The sequence below is a fragment of the Corvus brachyrhynchos genome, unplaced genomic scaffold (genome assembly GCF_000691975.1).
Source record: "Corvus brachyrhynchos isolate BGI_N302 unplaced genomic scaffold, ASM69197v1 scaffold80, whole genome shotgun sequence".
NCBI classification, from domain to species: Eukaryota; Metazoa; Chordata; class Aves; order Passeriformes; family Corvidae; genus Corvus; species Corvus brachyrhynchos.
In genome coordinates this window covers 4385847-4409446 of record NW_008236769.1, presented here as the reverse complement: position 1 = coordinate 4409446, position 23600 = coordinate 4385847, and the positions used below count along the sequence as shown (strand labels likewise).

Here is a 23600-nt window from a genome sequence, read left to right as displayed (position 1 = left end):
TTAGAGGCAACACCCTCCTGTCATTTCATAAAAGTCTCCATATACCATTCACAAGCACAGCGTGTTGTAAAATGTAACTGTGCTTTTTCTGATCAAACTCCTATATACCAGCAACCAGCTCAGCTTTTCTTTCTAGGATCTGGCCTTTTCTTCAAGGCCCTGCACCGCTCTGAGTGCCTGCCTCATTCACATCTCCTCTGTTTTGGTTGTCATGGCTACAACGCCAGCCTCACATCCAGGCTTCCTTTTCCACACTGGAAATTTAGCATCACAGAAACAGAGAATCATTAAGGTTGGAAAAGACCTCCAAAATCACCACCCTACCTTTGACTGAATACCACCTGGTCAACTAGACCATGGCACAAAGTGCCATATCCAGTCATTTCTTGAACACTTTTGAGAATGATTACACCACCACCTCCAGGAGCAGCCCATTCCAATATCTGACCACTCTTTCAGTGAAGAAATTCTTCCTCATGTCAAACCTAAATGTCCCCTGATGTAACCTGTGGCTATGTCCTCTTGTCCTGTCACAGTTGCCTGGGAGAAGACACCCCACCTGGCTACAACCTCCTTTCAGGCAGCTGTAGAGAGCAATAAGGTCCCCGCTGAGCTTCCTCTTCTCCAGGATAATCCATCTCAGCACCCTCAGCTGCCCCTCATAGACTTGTGCTCCAGACCCTTCCCCAACTCCATTGCCCTTCTCTGGACTTGCTCCAGCTCCTCAATGTCTTTGCTGAAGTGAGGGGTCCAGAACTGGACACAGTTCTCAAGGGAGCCTTCCTACTCTCCAGCAGCTTGAAACTCCTGCCCATCTTAGTGTTGTTGGTGAATTTACTGAGGGTGCACACGATCCCCTCGCCCAGGGTCTCATGGACTGCCAGCATATTTCTTACAGTAGCCTTGGAATGAAATTTGGAAAATGGATGGAGGGGGTGTGTGTATCTTACTTTCACAGGAATATTTTCAGATCAGTGTGACACAATAGGCAGGCTTCAGGCTACATTCAAACCACAACACACATCCATTCAGGCTATAGCATTGCATCTAGTGCAGAACAGCTACTTGGACAGCACCTACCTGCTTCAGGGCTCCTGAAAATTACACATTTCTATGAAATTCTCTGGGAAAAGAGAAGCAGCACCTTCTTCCCTTGTACAGCCTGCAGACTCTTGTAGCTACTGCCATTTTTGAAGCAGGAAGGAAGGCAGGGACACTCCAACATGAGATCTATTGCCTTTTTTTTGGGGAAGAAAGAATGGAAGTATCTTCAGAAATCCACAGCTGGTGTTGAATTGTGGATACTGGAAGAGATGGCACAGCCAAGATATCCAGGAACTTGTGGGAAGGTGAGGAAGGGATAACACCTCATAAGCAAAAGTGAGACATAGCTACAGCAGCACAATCCCACAAAAACATCACAGAGCTGAGGCTGTAGATTTTGGCTCAGCTGTAATCACATGAAGTGATTAATCTTAAGTATCTTCCATGTCTACTTTTTATCTCCAACTCTCCCTCATGTAATGTCACTGGAGCAGATACCACATTTCCCTTTGTGTCTTAGGAGAAAAAAATAAACTATATGTGTATAAAATGGCTGCTAAGCTGCAATCAGTACCTCTAGGGATCAGGCTATTTTATGGCATGAAAGTTTGAGATTACTGTGAAAGTTACCAACCTCTACCATTGATTGGAAGTTTCATCACACACATAATGTTTTTTATCTTGCTTCTCCTAGATTTTAATAATGTCTCTAGTTTGACTTACAGCCCTTATACCACAAAATATTAATAATTTCAAAAGAGATATGATGAAGGCAAACAAATCAGGGGGTGTTAAGTTTTATTTACATATATATGCTCAATTTGCTTTATTCATTGATTTGGTAGAGAAAACGTGAAACAATAATTCATGCTGAATGTACTTGTTCCATTGTACTTACCTATCCATTGCTGCTGTTAATGTGGCATCAGTTATCAGCCTTCACCTTTTAACTGTGTTAAGTGGAGGGAGCAAGAAGAAAGGGACAGCCATCCATTGGCATCAGTGGCATTTTTCAATATCATGACAGGTTCTCATTCGCATGGTAGCAACTGCAGTGAAAATAGGTAGGTTTACACCTGTTTTTCCTTGAGGGAGAATAACCCAGTGACACTGGGCAGAGCACAAGTCACTGCAGGAGTGGCAGCCTGTCCCTCATGTAGGCATTGTTGATGAACCAGAAGAACTGCCTGTAAAGTCCTTAAGGCTGTGACCCTTAAAAGATGCAGTGGCCAATTAAGTCTAGGGCTTTTTATACATTTTATTTCCTTCAACATTTTTTCAAGGCTAAGCTTTGATGCTTAGGGAAATGGCAAACCAAGTCTTTCCTTATCTATCATATAAAGACATGGAACAATGGCTTTCTAGCCACTTACTGGTTCAGCACATGGGCACGTAGGCACAGAACAAAAATACCTCCCAGTCTTTGGGGAGGTTCAGATCTGGAGCTCTCTTGCTGGGGGTCATTGTCTACCTTATTGTGAAAGTAATGTGAAATGACAACACTTCCCAAATAAAAAGAGACTCCTTTTCTTTTTTAACTTCAGTGTAGCAGACTAAAGGATGAAGCAGAATCCTTATACATCATGGTTACTTTTCTCTCTATTTTAGTGAAAACCAAGGAACCTTCCACGTTCTGTCAACCCAGGCAGTGAAATACATATGCCACAGGTCCACTGTTGTCTGCACAGTCACATGTGTGGGCTGTTTGAGTCCCACCACACTGCACTTATGGAATTTGGTTTTCTCTCCAGGGGTCAGCAGTGTCTTGCTTTGTCTCTCAAACAAATTTTGCCTATACATTTTGTAGTTCAAACAAAACTTTTTTGCTTTGGTTTATGTTTTTCACATCAGGGATATCAAAAATATAAATGTATAATTCATATCTCTTCCAAATCATCTAAATCTGCTTTTCTTCTGGTACGTCCATTCAAGCCTATCTCTGCCCATCTCACCTTCCAGTACTTGAGAAGATGCTTTCCATTTCCTCTGACCAGACTTGATCAGGAACAGCTGGCATATCTCAACAGATAACTCATTTTTTAAAGAGCCCCATCAAATATTTTCTGTTTACATTTACAGAGTTGTTGCTATGTCACTGTTAGTCTTTGAGTTCTGGCCCACTGTAAAGATGACTAAATCAAAGTAAATAGACATGCAATCAAAAAGAAACTGCTTGTTTATGGACAGCTTCTGTTCTGGAAACAGTAACACCGAGCAAAGTCCAAAAGCTGTTCATGGGACATTGTCACTGCATGCCATGTAGCTCTCTATCCTAGGCACCCAGGGATGGTAATTAGATTTTAGATAATGCATTTCTATCTCATATAATGTAATTCTTTTTGTGAGAATGAGACACTGGTGTCCCTAGTTTCTTCCCTGGTGGCTCTGCTCTCAGGGATCAGATGCTGCTCTCTTCTCTCTCATGGAAGAGAAGCCATGAATAAATACTGCTAAGTTCATTCCTACTTTTACAGACTTTAGTGCTCTTTATAAAGAGGTGTCATGGTTTTAAGGACAGTTATGGACATATTTGGAAAAAAAAAAAAAAAAAAAAAAAAAAGAAACTGCTACCCAGATAAGCAGCCAGGGTTCCATAGGAATCAGGGCTCTCTTACGTGCTCTGAACTTCAAAATTCCACAGCACCTGTTGCTGCTCTTGTTCCCATCAAACTAATTCTTTGAGTGAGCAATTAGAGTTTGATCAACATAAAATCTGTGATTTTTCTAATTGTGATTCATTACATCTTCTCTAAATTGATAACTCTAAGAATAAAGACTAACATTTTCAAACCTCTCATCCGAAAATATTACAAAAATGAGCAATGCCCGAGCTTCCCAGAGAATTCCTGCAATATTAACTATACTATTGAACAGACATTTATAAATCAAAAAGGTTGCTTCCAGATAAGACATCTTTAAGGAAATACTTAGCCTTCTTTAAATTAACAATTCAGACTTATTTCTTATTTTAAGACATTAGCAGAAGACCACCTAGATGCCAACATTTGCTTTAGAAATTATACATTACCATTTAACATGGAGAATAGATGCCTATTTATGCTCCAAGCCACATAATATTTTTACAGGAATATTCTATAAAAAAATTAAGCTTCCCAAACTGAAATACATTCTACATTATGTGAGGAATGAATGAAAATGAAATACACTTCATTCCTATGTGAGGAGTGTTTGTGGAAAACTGCAAACCAAAGCCTATTTAATCTAGTGCAATTTATATGAATGATCTCATAGCCACAAAATAAGTCCATGTTCAAATATTTCTGTGTTAGATATCCAACAAATATGCAAAATGGCATTTGTGCAATGCACATGGATGTTGATGTTACAGAACAGCAGACACTCTGCTTTGAGGTATTTTGAAAAGAGAATTTACAAACATTTATTTTAGGAGGTCAATAGTGCATTCTCTCTGTTGCCCAAGCTATTTGTGATGCTATTAGTCAGGGTTATTTGCCTGCATCTATGCTTATTAAAGATTTTTAAAAGCAAACTTTAGTTTGAATTTTACCTCACCATGGAACAATTTTATTTTTTTTTACTTTTAGAATTAAGTCTTCTAGTCAGCTATCCCATAATGTCTGCAAAGTTTCATTTTACAGCACTCATGTTCCGGCACTCTAAAGCACTTAGTACTGCAAACTCCAGTGCAACAATTTGCAAACTTAAAGTTAAGTACATATTTTTTGGGACCTGGGCCTAATACTTCCTTTCATTGTTTGTATGTATTGCAAATGCTTTCTGTTTCCTTCTGGATGCAGGATAGCTAATTATGTTTCGGTCCCTGGGCATCCAGCAAGCATAAAACAAAACCACAAGCTTATGGCTCTTGCATACTGCAGTTTTGTCCCAGTGCAGGCTGGCTCAAAGTGCAGCTACAGCCTCCCACTCCAGAGCAGCTTTTCCCCAATATCCAGGGAAAGTAATCTCCTGGCTATGCTAACAGCCATCCAAAAACCTACCATATAATCTAATTGAACTATTGATTCCCAAGCTAGGCCTCCTATTTAGCATTCCAGAGAGAAAGAAATGAGAGAGAAAAAGGTTTTACAGACACAGTAACACAGTACCGCACAAGCCTTCCTTAGCTTTGTTTGCTTTATGTTCATTTATCATAAAGATCATGTAAAAAACGTAGTTACGATGCTAATGACAGAATCCTACTCCTCTGAAATGTGTTCTTTTTATTTCAAACCACAAATTCTTAAGCAGGGAATAGACATTTTTCTTTAATAAGAAAGAGTCTAACGGCAAGGAGGAATAGAAGAATGGAAAGTGCACCATCACAGCATCACCTCACATTACTTATGTGCCTAGACAGCTGGTAGCACTATCAGTATGACAGAATCTTTCTCAGATGTTTTTTTTTTTTTTTGCGTGTTTAGTTTGTGGGTGTTTTGTTTTGTTTTAATTTGAGAGGAGAAAAAAAGGAAAATTCCAACAGAAATCTACTTTGACTTTCATTCAGATTGAAAGATCAACAAACTCCCTTGACAATTATTTCCTATGAATATTAATTAAGTTACTACTGCAGCGTGTTTACCAATCTTTTAGAAATAACACAAGCATTATGGGGACAAGATATAAGTGCTATGAAACTAAAAAAATATTTTTAACATTTGACCAATAGAGATCCTAGTCTAATAATTCTGCATAGCTTTTTTACAGAAATCTATGTATGTTGATAGCAATGTGTGATATTCCTCCATCTTTTTGACAAAGCAGGCCAGGATTATTTATACCGATATCAAAGATATGTACTTACAAAAGTATTCTGTACTGGTAGCTGATCCCAGAATATTTAATTAATATAACTGAAATAAGAAAATGTATTCATTTATCTAAATGGCATTATGAGAGTCGTTCTTTCTTGTCAAAACATTTCCTTCTATCATAACTTTTTTAAAACGAGGGGTTAAAAGCATTTCTCAACTGTTTCTTGGATAGATTTATGTATTTGGAGATCTTTTAAGACATTAATTTAGCAACTTCAGGAAGGTGAGTTCTTCACAAAATAATTTAAATTCAGCTCCAAAAGAGTTTCTAAACTGATTTTTTAAAGGTAGCTTTTGTCAGAAAATAACACTGGGGATTCTTCATACCTATTCATGGCACCTATTTTTAGTTTTCAGGCTATAACAAACAACTTCCTATCTGCTAGCTCTGAAATTTCCCTAAATAGTTAAACGTGTTGATATTTAAGAGCTACAGTTTACTCTAGTCTCGTACTTTCAGATTCAGGCAATGAAACTGAAAAACACAACAACGGGCAACAGCCTAAACTAGTATTGCCCCTGCTGGTTTTCCACTGGGATTATAAAAGTGTAAATTTTAATCTTATCTAGGACAGGAAATCTTCAAGGGAAATACTTCTTTCTACTTGTGAGGTCCACATACATGTAAGGGGAATGGAGTGACATAAAAGCCCTAGAAGAGATTTCCCCAGAGAAGGAATTACCTCCTTGGGGTCCCTTTGCAAGCTGTGATGAAGCAGCAGTTGTGTGAAGACAGCCAAAGAGATCTGTCAGAACAAGTTTTGCAGTGATTGCAGGCAACACTGCACTTCCAAGGCAATGCAGGAAAGTTACTATAACTGCAAGAGTGCTGATCCTAACTTTTGCAGGCATCACTTCCAGAGCAGTCAAGCATTAGGTAAAAGGAGCCAAATTAAATACCATAATTCCATTTCTTCCTAAGAGTCTTAAAAAAATCTTAGCCTGCATTTTCAGTGAGGACTGTGTGACAAACACTTTGCACAGCTTAAAAGCAATGCTCGCTTCTGCAGAAGAACTCTTGGGGCAGGAGCAGCCTGAGGGAAAGAACAGCCCCAACACAGTTGCTCCAACACCAGCCTACATCATCCAGAGATCCATGATCCATCTGGGGAGAGAATAGCTGAAGAAGCAGTGTGGGAGCACACATATATGGCATCAAGGAATCAGTCAAAAGACAGGAGCACATATATTGCTCTGCAGCTATTTGAATATTTACCTCAAAAAAAAAATCAAACAGGTACTCATGTCTGTTCTGAAAGGAGGGTAGGAACATTACTGGTATTGTTAATGCAAAAAGGGTCTTTTGCCCATGAATTTTTTTCAAGGTTTTCTCATGAATAATAATCAGCCCTTGACATTTTGCTTACATTCTAAAACTGGTGTAGTAGATAACTGTTGAGGTCTGGCTCTTGTTCCATCACATTTTGTAGTTATTTACTGATAAACTCTATTCAAATCACTCTTGACAGCAATTTGGTCTAATGTGATGAATACATCTTCTTTGTGAGAACTGTCCATAACACGCACAATGAAGAGGACCGTGTGTGTGGTGGTGCAGGTGGCTCCAGACAACGTCTCCTGAGAACTCAGACAACCAACTGTGCTAGTCAGAAACCCAAGTTTAGCATGTAACTTTCAGTCATGCTGAGAACCCACGATTCCTTTGTTCTGCTGCTTGCATGTTTTCCCCTGATTGGTTAATGTTTTTCCCTCTTTGCTTTATGTATGAGGTTGTCTATATTCATTTCCCAAGTTTAATATGTATCAGCTCTAGAAAGTTCTTTGTTCCTCGACACCCCATTTGTTCCTTCCCTAAATCCCTCCTTGGTGTTATTTCCATTGGTTCCCTTGCACTCAACCCTGCCTCCTGTCAAGTATCCCATTTGCTGTATCCCTTATCCCCGCCTTTCCTATCCCGACTATAAAATCCCTGGACCCTGTCAGATCCTCGGCTCTCCCTCCCCTCCCCCCCGTGTCTAACGGCAATAAACTTTCTGCTTAGAAATTACACGGAGAGTCCCCTCTCTCTCCCTTCTTTGCCTCTGCCTGCGTGCCTTCACACCCTATTTAGGGACAGCCCCCTCGGGTGAGGAGCGCACCCTCATCTGCCTGCGCTTCTGTGTGTGTCTGTGCCTGCCGTGGTGCAGCAGTCGGGTTGTGGTACACCTCCGGGCTCTGTTTGAGCTAGCACGCAAAAACCTGACACGTGTGCACTCCTTTTAGTGTTTTTTCACTGTTAGAAATGGTGGCTCTGTGCTGATGCCCAGGAACATGTCTAATTTCTCCTAATTTACCCTTGTTGACCAAAGCCTATGGATATTAGAGGAGAGTTCAGAAGTAAAGCCCAAGACACCCCAGCAGAAGGCTACCTTAGTTTTCATTCTCTTCAATAGCTAACAAAAATCATGAGATCATCATCTAACTGCTCTTCCATTAACTGTGCATTTCCATTCTTCTTAATTATAATTATTTTCATCTTCTATTATAGAATCATCGAGAGCATTTTCTTATCAGCTCTGTCATAAACTTTCTAAAATATATTAATTCTACATCACCCCTCCGTACCTCAAACTTTGAGGACTTCACCATAACTTCCAGCACTATTCCTATTGATATTTAAATCATAAAAACATTGAATATTTTTGGTTGGAAGGGATCTTAAAAATCATTCAGTTCCAGCTCCCCTGCCATGGGCAGAGATACCTTCCATGAGACCAGGTTGCTCAAAAAATTAATAAAATATGGAAATCCTGAACAGCTCAATAGAGCCTTGCCCTATTCAATAGAAAGACCTGGAACTTTCATTCAGGAATTCAGCTGAAGTGGAACTGTATCCTGTTCACTGGAGTACAGAGCAGTTGTCTGCAATGTTTCTCTCATGTTTCAGCAATACAGAAATTTCTTGGCCTAGTCAAGTTCCTTTACTATGTTGTTCTGTTGAAGTTTATTGAAATGGGTTCTGGCATGACATGCTTTTGCCCAGACAGGCCATTTACAAGCAAGTGCAGCTTCATCTCATGACTACTGATGAGGTATGGGTTTTGCCAGGAATGCTGAAAAGCATCTTTAAAAACACTTTGGAAAGGACTTAGGCTGCCAGCTCAGACATTGAAAACAAATATTTTAGCCATCCACAGTCTTGTAATTCACTCCTTCCTCCTTTATAGGGCATTATACTTCACTGATGTACCCAAAATAAAAGATTTTTAAAAATACTGATTTTGAACTGCAACAGTTACATGCAGTGGCCCAGCAGCACTATGGTCCACTTAATGAGGACATTCATGGTGGCCACCATCTCAGGGGTTCCAGGCTCCTTTCTGGAATTTGACTACTTAACTAGCTTCTTCTTCTGAGGCAGCCTCACTCCTCTGCCTGATTTCTGTGCTTGCCCCAGAATATGAAACTGAAGATTTTCAGTTAATAAAATCTTGGAGATTGCCAGTGACAGACAGTATTAGTTCCAGTGGTGGTAGCACAGTTCAGTGAACTACTTCCCGTTAAATAGCACATAATTATGTTTCCATTTTATCTTTTTCTCCATAATTGCATAAATTCAGAAAGCCTTTGCAAGTGTAGATTTTTTTGAAAGGAACTCTGCATTTAAGGGGTTAAAATGACAATATTCTATTAAACCATCTTTTTACAAATTGAAAAGTGTCATAGACTACATGGTAACAATGCTTCTAATCAAACTAGTGAATTCTTTCTAAGCAATCATCTGAATGAGAAGTAGAGAAATTCTAGCTTTTAAAAAAGTCTTATATTGTCATACTTATTTATTCTGAAAATTGTTTCTTTTTTTGAAAAGGTGGAAATTTGAGCTGCCTAACACAATCACATCAATCAACAAACATAGTATTTTGACTGTATCTCCTGCTACAATCCTAGAATTCAGTCTTTTCTTGCTTATTTTTCTTTTCTTCTTCCAGACTGCTTTGTGACACCTTTAGTATGAAAGCAGCCAAATAAAATCTGCCTATTCTTTCCAGTCTTCTGAAGCTACCAGAATTATAGGGTAAGAGGATGGTAAAACTTCCAAAGGTTCATTACATTATACTCATTGTCTGTAAGTACTGTTTTACTTGCTTCAATTAATTTGGCTTTACAGTGTGCAGAGGCAGCCTGGCAACTATACTTTCCCCCTGCAAAATCATTGTTTCAGCACTGAAGCAATCCTCTCAGTCACCCATCCAGCAAGCACATGAATCATTAAATTCTTAGTCAGAAAAGTTATCTTTTTGAGATGGCAAAGTAAGTGCAGAGGAAGTTCTTAATAGCAAGAAGACTTTGTTTTCTATATTTGAACTTTAAAAAGCAATTTTGTTTGCAAGCAGCTCCAGAAGAACAAGGTACATTTTGCCCTACGTGCAGGATTCTTGGGCAGTGAATGTTTTCTAACAGAAAAAGAGGTGACATACTTCCATTTATACCTGCACACGAAAAGAATATTCACTAACAATGTACATATGCTCACAGATCTACAGTATTTTTTAAATCTGATTTCTCTAAGAGTTCTTAGAGGGTAACAAAGCAGTGCTTGAGCTGTAAACAGAGAAGGACCAATGACAGCCAGAGAGCCACGAGGCCCTTCCATCCATCAGTCAAGTTGTCACTACTCCTTCAACACAGGTGAACGAATGTCAAACAGTATTTGCAGCAAGTTAAGCATTCCTACAAGTGTTAGCAGGAGTGTATTGGCTTCAGAAACCTGTTTAAACCTTTTTTTTTCTGGAAGAAAAACCTTGGAAGGCACATAGCTTGTGTGACATTTTTGCTTTAGATGACTAGTTTCCATGAGGACCTGAGGTAGAGTATGAAGCATTAAGGGACACTTGCAAGACCACAGGTGTCTAACACAAATAGGCAGCCAGTGCAGGGTTGTCAGCGAAGATAGTAACCTGGCACGAGAAATAATAGTAGTGAGTAATTGAAGCAAGGAAAAGGTGTGTCAGATAAGACAGCTGAATTGGCATGTGAGTCTCCCATGACATACAAAGAGACATCAGTTTGGAGAATCAGACTCTCTTCTGCCATCATTCAGAGTCTCTTTCTCCTCCTCTTAAACGTAAAAGAATCAGACAGGCAATACCATGTCTAGCATCACTTGTATTTAATCTTGGTGATCTGCAGATACTCAAGCCCACTATCTTTAGGGCAGGGGCCAGGTAAATGAAGGGGGTTTTTAACTGTAATGCCTAGCTTGGCTACAATTCTGACAGCAAGTTATTGTTTGCTTCTGGCATTTCTTCTCCTTGGCTAACACATGAAATTTACATCACTACCTTGTTTACAGTAGAAGTTTAACCTATTCCAGAAATACATTTTATATATGTATATTTATATATCTATTCCTTTGCACAAATAACCCTCCAGTTTTCCCCCCGGGGAAGCATTCAGCAAGGAAAGTGAGAAAGGGCCCTTTTTCTCCCAGCACCCCTTGTTGCCAGCCCGCAGTGCCTCTGTGAGGCTGATCTCCTGTCACCACCAGCAACCAGGCACTGGGACAGTCTCCTTTGGGAGGCTACCATTCCTAAATCACTTCCTTCAATGTGCCATCATGCTGTACATAGAGAGGGACATTTCTACACTGCCTTCTCAAAGCAGTTCTTGGTCTAAAAAAACCAAAATTACATAGGTTTCATGGCAGACAGCACACTTTATAACATTAAAAAAAATAAGTAAAGTTCTGTCCACAAGGGAAAAAACTGCAAGGGATGGAACCCAGGAGATTATTTTGGGTATGAAGCTATGAGATACTTTTAAAATAAAAAACAAGGAAAAAAAGGACTAGGTAGTATATAAACATGACTGAGGGAAAATAAATATTCAGACAAGTTCGGCTGCTTCATTATTTCCCCCGATGCTTTTCAGACGTCTTCACTCTCAAGCACTTTAAACACATACCAAAAATATTTGTTACTCCCTTAAGCCATTTTTAGCCTACCTGCCTAGTGCTCAAATACAATTCCTTGCAACTGCAAGCTGTAGTATTGTGTTAATAATTTTCCCCCAATTCCACTGAGGTACCAAGAGAAACTTGAAAGGAAAATCAAAAATTAAAAAGGCAAAGGGATCTTTTAATATATACTGTCAAACAGCTGTGAGGCCTTAATCCTAGAGGCCTTTTTTTTATCCTTCCGTAACACCTACTCAAGATTTTTCTCTACAGCAACAAAAAGATGCTAAACCCAAAGAATGGATTTTTGAAATGTGATTTTTTAAAACATGGTTATTTCAGCAAAAGTTCTCTCACTGACTTCTTGACAATGCCCAGAAATCGTACACAAATTTGATGAGGAAGTGACTTTAGCCTGTTACCACTTAACCCTATCCCCACCACCATTTCCTTGCTCCAGGGCATTTTTGCCCAGCATGCAAATTCAGAGTTGTTGTCAACAGATGGTTCGTGCCACATTTTCACTTAATCATCACAGACCCAAGCTGGAAGGATCCTTGAGTAAGATGCACATCACTGATGTTTGTAAAATCTTTATGTCCTTATTCCACTACAAATACAAGCTGAAAGGCAAGGACTCAGTTCTTTAGCATGTTAAATACCCCATGTACCCTGAAACAGACAGGGACCAAAAATTCTCCGTTTGCTGAACACAGTGTAGAGGATGGAGACTCGGTGTGCCCACTTTAAATCTGCTCTTCTCTGCACAAGCACATGCCCCTCAGCAGCTTGACATAAAGCAGTGCAATCCAGGTAAAATGACAGAAAACAAAAGATATCCAAGGCCTGATTTTGGTTCATTTTTCCCTGTGGTAGTTAAGAGGTGGGTAGAAATGTGTCTCAAAGGATATTTCTATTAGCTCGTTTCATTAATTTATCATTAACTCCAGTAAATACCAGTACTGTTCTTGTCTATATAGGGATAGTTAAAAAAACTAAACCAAATGAGCATCTAATAGGAGTAATTGAGCTATGTTTAAGGAGTTTCTGTGAAAGTCATAATTAAAAAATAAATAATGTTTTCATTTAAAAAATAAACTGACTTTAAATTTCAAGTTATGACAATCTCTGTGAAATGTCCAAGAGCAGCGTGAAGGTGTCTCATTAAAACCTTAATACTACAGCTTTTTTTTTTCCAAGCTGAATTTATTGCAGTAGCCTCTGAAGACCAGGGAGAGGAGATATTCTCTTCACTACTACTCATCCAGCTAGAAAACTCAGTGATTAGATAATGAAAAACAGGGCAACCACCTGCAACCTGAAAAAAATCCCAACTTATTTTCTCCCTCCATGATTAGGGCTAGAATTAGGCATTAATGGATGAGATCTACAATTTCTAAATCCTGGCAGACTGAGTCCCCCAGAAGGTATTACATCAGTTCCTTCATTGGAGAAAATATTTGTTTTGTTAAATAATTTTTTGTGTGTGTGAAATGTATATTCATGAACTTATTTACTTATACATTCAGTGTATTTAAATTAACTGAATTTTTAAATTCACAGGAACTTTTTATATCTATTAACTAAATTTCAATTGCTTCCAAAAGATGTCCAGAATATAAATCACTAAAGTAGTAGAACATTAAATGCTTGAATCTACTTCAGATAGTAATCTGAATATATGCTTCTTTCTTATGAATACCTTAAATAATGTGTGTAGGGCTAACCAGCAAGTGTTTCTTTTATTGTAAAGGCAACATCTTGTAGCAAATCAACACTCAATAGCAGCTGCAACTTTCAAAATACAAATGTACTGGCTATCAACTGGCACAAACTAACTCTTCTTTCAGAAAGTGGTGGGAAGAAAAGCCTTTTAAAAGTCTATTACTTGAGACAATTTTTTCTGGCTTCAGGCTTTAAATCAGTAATAAAAATGACTATTTAAATTACTTTCATGTCAATCCATCCACCATGATCTGCAGAGAGCTATTTAAGAAGAGAGAGACAGACTAAGGAATATCTTCACTTGTGTTACTGTCAAACCTGGTAAGGTTCATATTGATCATGTCACATTAATATTTCTTAAAACTCATATTTTTGCTGCATTCATTATTTTAATGGAGGAAGATATATACATTATTATGAACACAGATGATTGGCTAAAAGAAAGGAAAAACTTTTTTTTTGCAAAATCATATTAAGGAGATGACACATGACTTAGAGCCTCCATTGCAGTAAAAAGATAGCAGCACCAATTGTCAACAAGCAGAAGCACAACAGATAGATGATTACCCCTTATTTCTCTAATACACACAGCAAGACAGAAAATAACATGAAAGAAGAAATATATTCTGTAAATCAATTAAAAACTCAAAAACACAAGTACCATGTACCTTGTACTATATAAAATAAAACAATTTAAAAACACTAAAAAGGAGATACTAAGGTGTCTGTAGAAATAATTTTCAGTGAGATCAAGAGTCTGAAATCCTTTCAGAAAGTACTTCAAGGCCCAGAATGTTAAAGATGTGCACTGCTACCACCTTCAGTCTTTCCCCCCATCCTTCCTCCATTTTTTAAAATCCTCTCATAGTAAAAGATCATTAGAGACGTTTATGGACTATCCATTGGACAGTGGCACTCATGTCTTACTTAATTTGGAACTATCTAGCAAGTACAATACACCCTGCAAAATACCTGCCAGCAGTGATGAAGAACTATGTTTGTCTGCACTGAATGCTTACACTTGACCAAATACAACATAACCTTTGCCTTCCTGTGAAGTAAAAGTGGACATAAACAGTCTTCCCAGAAAGGAGAAACCACTCTGGTACTCTTAGGTACCTGTGATAGGGTTGTTACTGTGAAAGCGCCTAACAAGTTAACCAACCACAGTTAATTCAGGGTTGTTCCAGTCACTTCCCAGCAACATGAGACCAATGAAAAACAAGTAAAATCACTATTCAACTATCACAAAAAACCACTCATGTCACTATCTGGGCTTCAAACCCCCACATATCCACCCAGGCTGGCTCTGTACTGGCAACTTCCTTATCCTTTCAAAATACATTTTCCAGCAGCACAGAATTCAATCAGACCACAAAGTTGTAGGTCTGTTCTCTTCCCTCCCAAAAGAATAATGTGGAACATCATTAATAACAGGCCAGGGCTGTCAGCAATATGTGGATAGCACCTATTACAGTGCACTCTTGAAAATAATTACAAATACAAAAAATAGCCACGTGGCAACACCTACAGCAATCAGGAATTAATCTTGAACTTGTGCATCCAAGTAACCAAACATTTTCGGGCAGACACAAACCAGAACCTGTAAAACAAAACAAAAACAAAAACAAAAACAAAACAAAACAAAAAAAAAAAAAGAAGGGTAATGTGTTCTGGTTTTACGAGAGCTGATACCTCTCTCTACAACTGAGAGGTGACAACAGTGTGAGATCTATTTGGTCTGAAGTCTTAGCTAAGGGTTTTCTCTATTTTTAGCAGCAGTAACAATAGCAAGTGGATGAAGAACTGCATGTTTATATTAGACCACAGAACAAACTTGCCACATCTTTCAGTGAATTGCCCAGTCTTTCCTTCATCTGGTGACACCTTGCCATGTGAATTAGCTCACCTGTATTAACCTAACTCCACCTTAAATGCTTTATTTTCAAATGAAAATACGTATTTTTAGGCGCAGAAATACAGGTAGTAGGGGGAAAGTAGAATTTATCACATCAGAGTACCTAAATAGGTAGTTGGGATTTAAGTTTGTAAATCTGACTAAATTTATTTTGGCACATCCATTGCTTTATGACAAATTAAAGGAATGGTTCACACCTTACATGGCTGACATCACCAAGTTTCAATATTTACACATCTCCAAGAGTCTCAGGATCACAGATACACATACAAAGAAGAACCAGCTCTGAGAAAGCTGGCACATTTGGAAAAGGTACACACATCTGAAAAGCAGCAGACATGAAGAGAAAAAACACACAAAAATAAAGGAATCCTGAAGGTACTGTTAAAACAAAATAGCAATGACTAATCTGTACGTGAAGCCTGGAAATTAAACTCCAGGACAACAGATGAAAATTAGGGGATGGATGGAAAAACCCTTTCAGACCAGAACAACAACTACCCTGACTCTCTGGCCACTGCAGACTGAGGGAGAAAAGCACAGTGCTGCAGCCAGATTACCCTGCCCAAGAATCTTTGCACAGCTACTCATCACCTCCAAACTGTACTAGGACATGTGCATGAAGGGGCTGGCAAGGAGATTGTGTGCTGTACCCTCTTCTTTTTCACTTGAAATAAAGTCAAGTTCCATTTCAGAGAATCAAGCTCTTCTCAACTGAGGTATAAAATCTGCTGCTAAGATAGGGGACTCTGTCGATAATCAAGTTAGACATGAATAGGGGGAGGGACATTTCCTTCTGTTATACCCAGATTTGCCAAATTTAGGTATATTTGTGACATTTGAGACAGTTAAAGCCATCCATCAGCATCTCTGTCACTAGCTTTGGGTTTGCAAAAATGGAAACAAGATGTTGCCTTGGAATGCAGCTTTGTAAAATTCTGCAAATTAAAAAACACCTCACTACAAGTTTCTATATACAGCTAGAAGCTACTGCTGTAACATGATAAGCAAGATAGGTGCTATCGTACGAATGGTCATTTAATAAAATATTAATAGTAGGATCCTGAACTTACTCAGATTAACTTTCCTATTATTTACACAGAACATCATTAGGCTATCAAAACAGACCACACTCTAACCCAGAAAAACAAGCAGTGTGCTGGGGGGTGGAAGGAATCAGTATTCTGGTGCAGTAATAAAGGTTTCTTTCTCCAATGATAATCTACTCTGCATAATTAAAATAGCTCAGACTGTTGAACTAATTTTCAGACTGGAGGTTTCTTCCTGTAGCAACACTTACACACAAAGTTTCTACTGCAACTGAATTTAATCGTGAGCCTAATTACAATTTTAATGAATATCTTCAACACTGCATGTAAACTTGCACTTCACAGTCTTGCTATCAGAGCATTCTTAGAAGCTTTCTGCAGTTAATATAAAGGATCATTCTGTGATGCTCATGGTATGGCAGTATTTTTTAAAAGACAGCTTAAACTATATTTGGCCAAATTGAAATAATGTTTAAATTAGGACTGTAATAATTTTAATATGCATATTTTAGAATATTTTTACAATACATTTAATTAAAGATGAGAAATTTGGGTCTTTCTAATCAAGTTTTACCTTCAGAATGATCCAAACTCTATCTGTTAAGTTTCCCTTTTTGTAAATATGTGAGGTTTACTTACAAATTTTCTCACCAGAGGGCAAAAAACAATACAGGAAATCCTCTGTTTACAGGAGAGAAGACACATTTAATAGCCAAAGCCTAAAATTTGCACCAACAAAATACCAGTTCTAAGGTGGTTGATTTTTTTATGTAATTCTAGTGCAGTGAGCTAAAACATCTGTAGCAGCCCCACATAAATCAGATTATTTTTAATTAAGCATGAAAACTCACAATTCACCATAAAGTTTCTTCTTCTATATACGGTTTATTTTATTTTACACCCCCCTCCAATTTGCAATGGCCAGACTGACGGACCATTTGCATTACCACAGCACAGGTTGCTGGTAAAATAAAAGCAACCTGGTCATCCAGCAGTTTGCAGATGACTTTTCTAGGTCCTAAGAGATTGTGACAGATTCGAGATGACAGGACGTGAGCATTTTGTAGCAGTTATTGATGTACCCATCAGTACTGAAGTCATCAATATGGAATAAGCATTTTGGTGTTCCAGGGTTAAATTTCTGTTTAGGTTTCTGTGACAGCCTATTCAGATGTGCTGAAGGTTTCCATAGTGAAACCATTCCACCATTCCACCTATATATTTCAATAGAGAAAATGTCTTTCTTATTTGCTTTAGACTTTAAATCTAGCAGAAATATCTTCAATCACAGAGCACTATTCCCTGTTTTTATACAATAGCAGTGTATAATCACTTCTGGACATTTATAAAACGATGTTGAAACCAGTTAGCTTTCTTGTCACATTAGTCCTTGTGGGAGGCTGTCCTAGAATCCCACTGATTCACTGGTAAGGAACCCCCATTCCATGTTATCTGTTAAGTGTCTGTGCAGGAGGATTCCTCCTCCAGAGCCCATCTTCTTGTCCCCTGCTGCAATGTTTGCAACTTCTGCATTCCTGGTTCAACACAGAGGGTTCTCTCTCCAGCTCCAGGAACCCCCTATGCCAGAACTAAGCCTCCAACCAGCTGTGTCTCACATGTGGCCCTAGAAATAGGCTGCAGTGTTATGAAGCAAATGGGGTGCTCTGTTCAGAGGAGTCTCATGAGAAATGCTGCTATTCCCAGCTGCAACTCTGACTGTGGATCTCAGCTCTTCCCACCATGCTCTGGATATCAACAAAGATATCTGCTATTTAAGATTAAGGAGGAAAGCAGTTCAATACAAAAACACTTTTGGTTGTTTGCTTTGCTTTTCTTGCTCGTTTCCAATGCCCATCTGTATACACTAGGTTTGTTCTTTTTTTTTTTTCCATGACTTGCATTTAGTTTCATGAAGAAAATTAAAATGTTTTTTAAAAAAGAGTTGCTTTTTAAAATTTAAAATTATATTGAGTGGTGGAACTCTTTAATCTGTGCATTTCATGGATAAATTAAGCCATGTTTCAGTAGAAACGTGACTGCTAGAAGAAAAGAAGTTGTAATTTAATTTACTTTCCTTTACTCTGGAGAACATCACCTCAGTACTGGATCATTTCAGCTGTGCTGAAAGGACCAGGCACAGGAAAGGGGAAGACTTTGTTTTTCTGTGAGTCTTCTACTTCTAAACATGCTCTAGCAGATAAGTATCTCTAAGCGAAGATATATATAAATGTAAATATAATTTGCCATACTCTCAGTGTGGAGGCCATTTTTCTATTTGAATAAATACTGGTATAACAATACTGTCCAGAATTTGGAAAAAACAAATAAAAAAACCCAAACCCAAGAAAACTAAAGCTTTTCAGGGATTTGCCAATGTTTAACCACACTTATGCTTGTAACATAGTCCAGAGGTATTCGATGAGGAGGTGACGAGGGATGAAGGGCACAGGCAGAGGGCAGTTTGTTGTACCTCACACACATAACACAAAGCAGCTACAAACAAAACTGGATGATGGAGGTCTTCAGGTGTGATTTCAGGGTTTGTCTAAACTGATCTAGCTGCAAAGCAATGCAGAGAGGTGTAGTTGTATCCCCCTTGTTCCTACCCAGATTTATGTTGCCACTTCTTCCCTCTGCCTGTTCACACATAGAACCTCATCTTTCAGTCCAGCTGGCTGGCAGGTCTGGCTGACTGTGCAGCTTTACACTGCAATATAGCAGGATGACTGCAGGACTGGACAGCCCAGAATCAGGACAACAGCTTCTCTGAAGGTGGCAACATCTGCTCAAACTGCTGGGAACACCTGCATTATGCACAAAAGCTTTACTCTGATTTCAAGTTAGTAACTGATGCAGTAATGACATTTTTGTTCTTTAAATTATGCACGCTGTGGAAGAATGAGGGAACTAAAAGCACGAAGAAAGCTGGAAACATCCGCAAAAAGGAAAAACATAAGGAGGTTCACGCAGCACTTCAGATGTACTTGCAAAGAATAGGAGCCAAAAAATGAGAAGTTACATGGGAGGTGGTCTGATTTTTCACATAGCACTGGCTGACTCAGAGCAAAATGTTTAATAATTTTCAGCTATCTTAGAGAAGTGGAAGTATGAAGCAGTACCAGAAATTCAAGGAGCGCTGCATTCCTTGTAAAAATGAAACACATGAAGTATGTGCTTTTAATCAGGACACAGAAGAATGTGAAATTACAGAGGGGGTTTTGATCAATCTAAGCCAATTTTACAAGTCTAACTAGGACCAGATACAAGGTAAGATTGTAACTGAGATCTGATCATTTTGGAAGAAAAACTGAGTGTTCACTGAAAAATGCAGAATTAACCCTGAGCTATGCAATTATAACTTACAACACAACTATAGTTGTCCAATACACGATAAAGATTAGGGTATTATGAAAGGTAAGCAATTCTCTGACACTGAAGTCACAATTAAGGATATGCAACAGAAGAACACTGGCATAAGATTATGGGTGAGTTTCAAAGTTTGCAGCCATTATGGCAATTAATGTAAGCTGCCACAACAGAAAGAAGCAAGAAATTAAATGAAATAGATTAAATTGATTTTATCACTTCACAGTAGTTTGGAAGCTCCAGCAACATGGGCTGCTGACAAGAAAACACCACCTCTGTCAGCTCACTGCTCCAATACAGGTGAATAGTCTATACCTTGATTTTAACCAAGCAGGACATTGCTTTCGTGTACATCAAGCCAGCCCATGCACCAGGGAGTAGTTAGGAACAGGTAATGGAACATAAATGCATAAAAAATGCAACTTACAGGAATGACTGTTCCTTCTGGGGAGGGAACTAAGCACTAAGCACATGGGTGAGAAAGAAAATGCAACATCAGTAGTGGAAAAGAAATAATTGTTACCATGCTAAAAACTCATCCTACATTCAGTCTCATCAAGCAGATAGACCAAAATTATTAAAGAAGAGTTTGAATCGGTCTTCTGCGGACAAAGTTCACCCCAGAAAACAAAATATAGCTAATTCCATGGCCTGTAGAGATGTTGTTCTTAGCTATGCCAAAAGAGGAGCCCAAGAGACAAATTGTTCTGGGTGTAAAGAGAGAAGCAGATAACGGAGTGAGTATACACACTGTGCATCATTTTTAAAAGAGAAGAAATAAAAGAGATAGAGAGATCAAGACCATACTTTATGTACAGCTAAGTTACACAGCAAGGAGCAAGTGTGTAAAATGCAGGCATTTTTGCACCTGATGAACAAAAAGTACTGGTAGAAGTGAAGGAATATAATGTAATTAAAATATTTTTTGTGTATGATGTGAGAGGTTATAGTAAACAAGGTTTGATAAAAAAAAATCATATCCATGTATAACAAAAAAAAGCCAACCATTTTTTCATAGTTCTGGGAATTCCAGTCAATACCCAGTTATATCTGACAACACAGTTGTTCATATAAAATACACATAGGTTTTTAGATTATCTTTTAACTGGAGAATAGCAACAGAAAAGTATTATTAGAAACTCTAGGCAATTTTGGCAGCGCCACCAATTAAGACAAAGCAAAATGACAGAAATATAAATCTCACATGAAAACTACAGAAATATAAATCCCATATAACAAAAAAACAAATAGGAAAATCTTTATCTTAGCAAGGCATTTAAGCAAATTAGGGTAAGGTGAATAATCCATAGGGAAAACTGTTTCATGTATTACTCTTAAATGTTGGGATAAAAATTCTGACACTTCCTTTTATTTCTTCCAAGTCCCTTGCTAGGTTTTTCTGGAAAGCATTAAGGAGTACATCTGATTCTGGCTCAGGTTTTTGGGATAGATCACTGGAGGTTTTCTAAATTGGTCGGCAGCAGATTTTGCCAGCATTCATCTCAAACTTCCCTAGCTTTCTCCAGGGTGCAGAGTAAGCTGGATCAGGTTTCATATTTAAATTAATTTGGAATTGCTTGTTCCAAAAGTGAACTGGAGTTTGCAAGTTTTTCTGCTTTCCTTTGCTGAAGATGAAATATTGCTTTCTGCCATTATACTTTTCAGAGTGAGTCTTCAGCCTTTCAACCTACCTACATGACCAGATATTTCTTGCCTTCTACCACAATTCATTTGTGTTCTGTTCTAAATTTTTCTTAACCAAGTACAGTTCTATTCCTGTCAGATTTACCCAGCTCTGAGATCCCATCTGCTTGGCTATATATTCTTTAACAGATTCTGTTTGCTTTATGCTGACCTAGTTCAAAGTTACATTTGTTCATTGACTGTTCTGTACTCTACCTTCTCCCATGTTTATTTCACAGAAAACTGTATGGGTTTGCAGTTAGGTTTTTCACCTAGGGCATTTTTATAGATTAGAAACAGTACAAATTCAAGTAATGATCGCCAGGGACCCCATTTAATACTTTACCTAAATTGAAATAGCTTCACTTACAATCACTTTTTATTCTATATGGGTAACCACTGTGCTATTCATCTAATTTCATGTTACTAGATCTCTTAAGTCCTTGAAGCTCTTTGCTGTGAGCAGTCTTGTGACAATGCTTGCTGCTTAAATACACCCCATTATACCCCTGTGGTGTACATCTGAAATATACTGTGTGTACAAGTCTAACATTACACGTGTTGGACCACCTAATGATTTTTCTTTTGCTTATGCCTGCTTTGTTTATTAGAAAAGGAAAGGATTTCTGCTCTTACAGTCATAACGTTGCTGTTTTTACATGCAGGAAAAATACAGTGATGAGACTGACTGCCATTTTTTGGCTCTTCTCTCTAACAAGTGGGTTTGGTTGTTCTAATTTGTATACTCAAAAGCACCATCATTACAAAAGACCTCATAGAAAGATCTTAAACTCCTCCTGAGTTGCATCTACTTTTTGAAAGCTTTACCATTCCCCACAAAACTGAGATATTTTACTGGTCATTAACACAGAGCCCACTTTGAGGAAGCAGATCTCATACCATATAAAGGCTCTAAAATACAATGATTCCAGTGCAAGCTGAAGTAGAGACAAGCTAATCTAGCAGCAAGAAGAAAATCTCCAAACTAAACAAAAATTTTCATGCTGACTGGAGGGGTGGAAGGGAATCTATGACAAGTCAAGCAGAGAAGCAGGTCTGACGCACCAGGTTAGTGTAGTTCCCATCGTCAGAGGGAACTCCAAGCTTCCAGAGGCTGCCACTTTTCTCTTTGATGGGAAGACTACAAGTCAACTGAAACAGCTCAGCCATTTTAATGTTCTTTTCCCATCTTCATCCAGTTCTTAGAATAAAAGAAGCATAAAATCATTAATGTTGGAAAAAGACATCTGAGATCGAGTCCAACTGTTAAACCAGCTCCGCCTTGTTCACCACTGAACTGTCCCCAAGTGCCACATCTGCACAACTTCTGAACACTTCCAGGTATGGTAATTCCACCAATTCCTTGGGCAGCCTGTTTCAATGTCTGACCACCCTTTCAGTGAAGAAATGTTTCCTAATATCTAATCTAAATGTTCTGTGGAACAACTTGAGGCCATTTCCTCTTATCTTGTCACTTCCTACCTGGGAAAAGAGACCAAGCCCCATTTTGCTACAACCTCCTTTCAGGTATTGCATCATTCTGTAATTTTTTTTCTATGTCTATCTGATACACCACCTGATGCATACCACCCATCATCACTTAAAAATCATTCTGGTCATAGCTGAGAGGACAACTGGACTTGATCCAGTAGATCAGTCTATCCGGCCCATTTCATTTCTTATCAAATAAGAACCTGTGCATTTTTTCATGTTACTGCCCATGCTTGGAGCAGTGCCCTTAAGCATCTTCAAAATTGCCTCATTATCCTGCTTTGAACTTTATTTGCATCGAGTCTTGTGCTGAGGTGGGCTGGGGAGGAGAGGACAACAAGAGCTAAAAGCAGGTCCAATGCAGGTTACCTATTCAGAGCGACAGCAAAGGGCTGAGGTAACAAGTAAAGAATAATTTTGCTGCTCTTCAGAAAACTGAAGGATTTTTTTTACCAGAATCCATGAAATAGTGTACATTAAGTTTAGCTGTAAAGCCATAACCCTGGAAAAAAGACTTGGCTCTAAAGCAAATGTTTTTCATATTCAGTTCCACTTTCCTGGTATAAAATATTTAAGAAAACATAATTCGATTTAAAATAATTCTATGAAAAAGTCATCTCATTCTTGTCTTT

General features: G+C 38.4%; 1 long non-coding RNA gene across 1 annotated transcript in view; it reads right to left on the bottom strand.

The window, feature by feature from the left end:
- Positions 1–1871: 1871 nt before the first annotated feature.
- LOC108445043 overlaps positions 1872–23600 on the bottom strand; it is a 74053-nt gene continuing 52324 nt past the window's right edge. The window contains exon 4 of the long non-coding RNA XR_001859782.1: positions 1872–2093. This is a non-coding gene — a long non-coding RNA (uncharacterized LOC108445043). The remainder of the gene's footprint in view (positions 2094–23600) is intronic.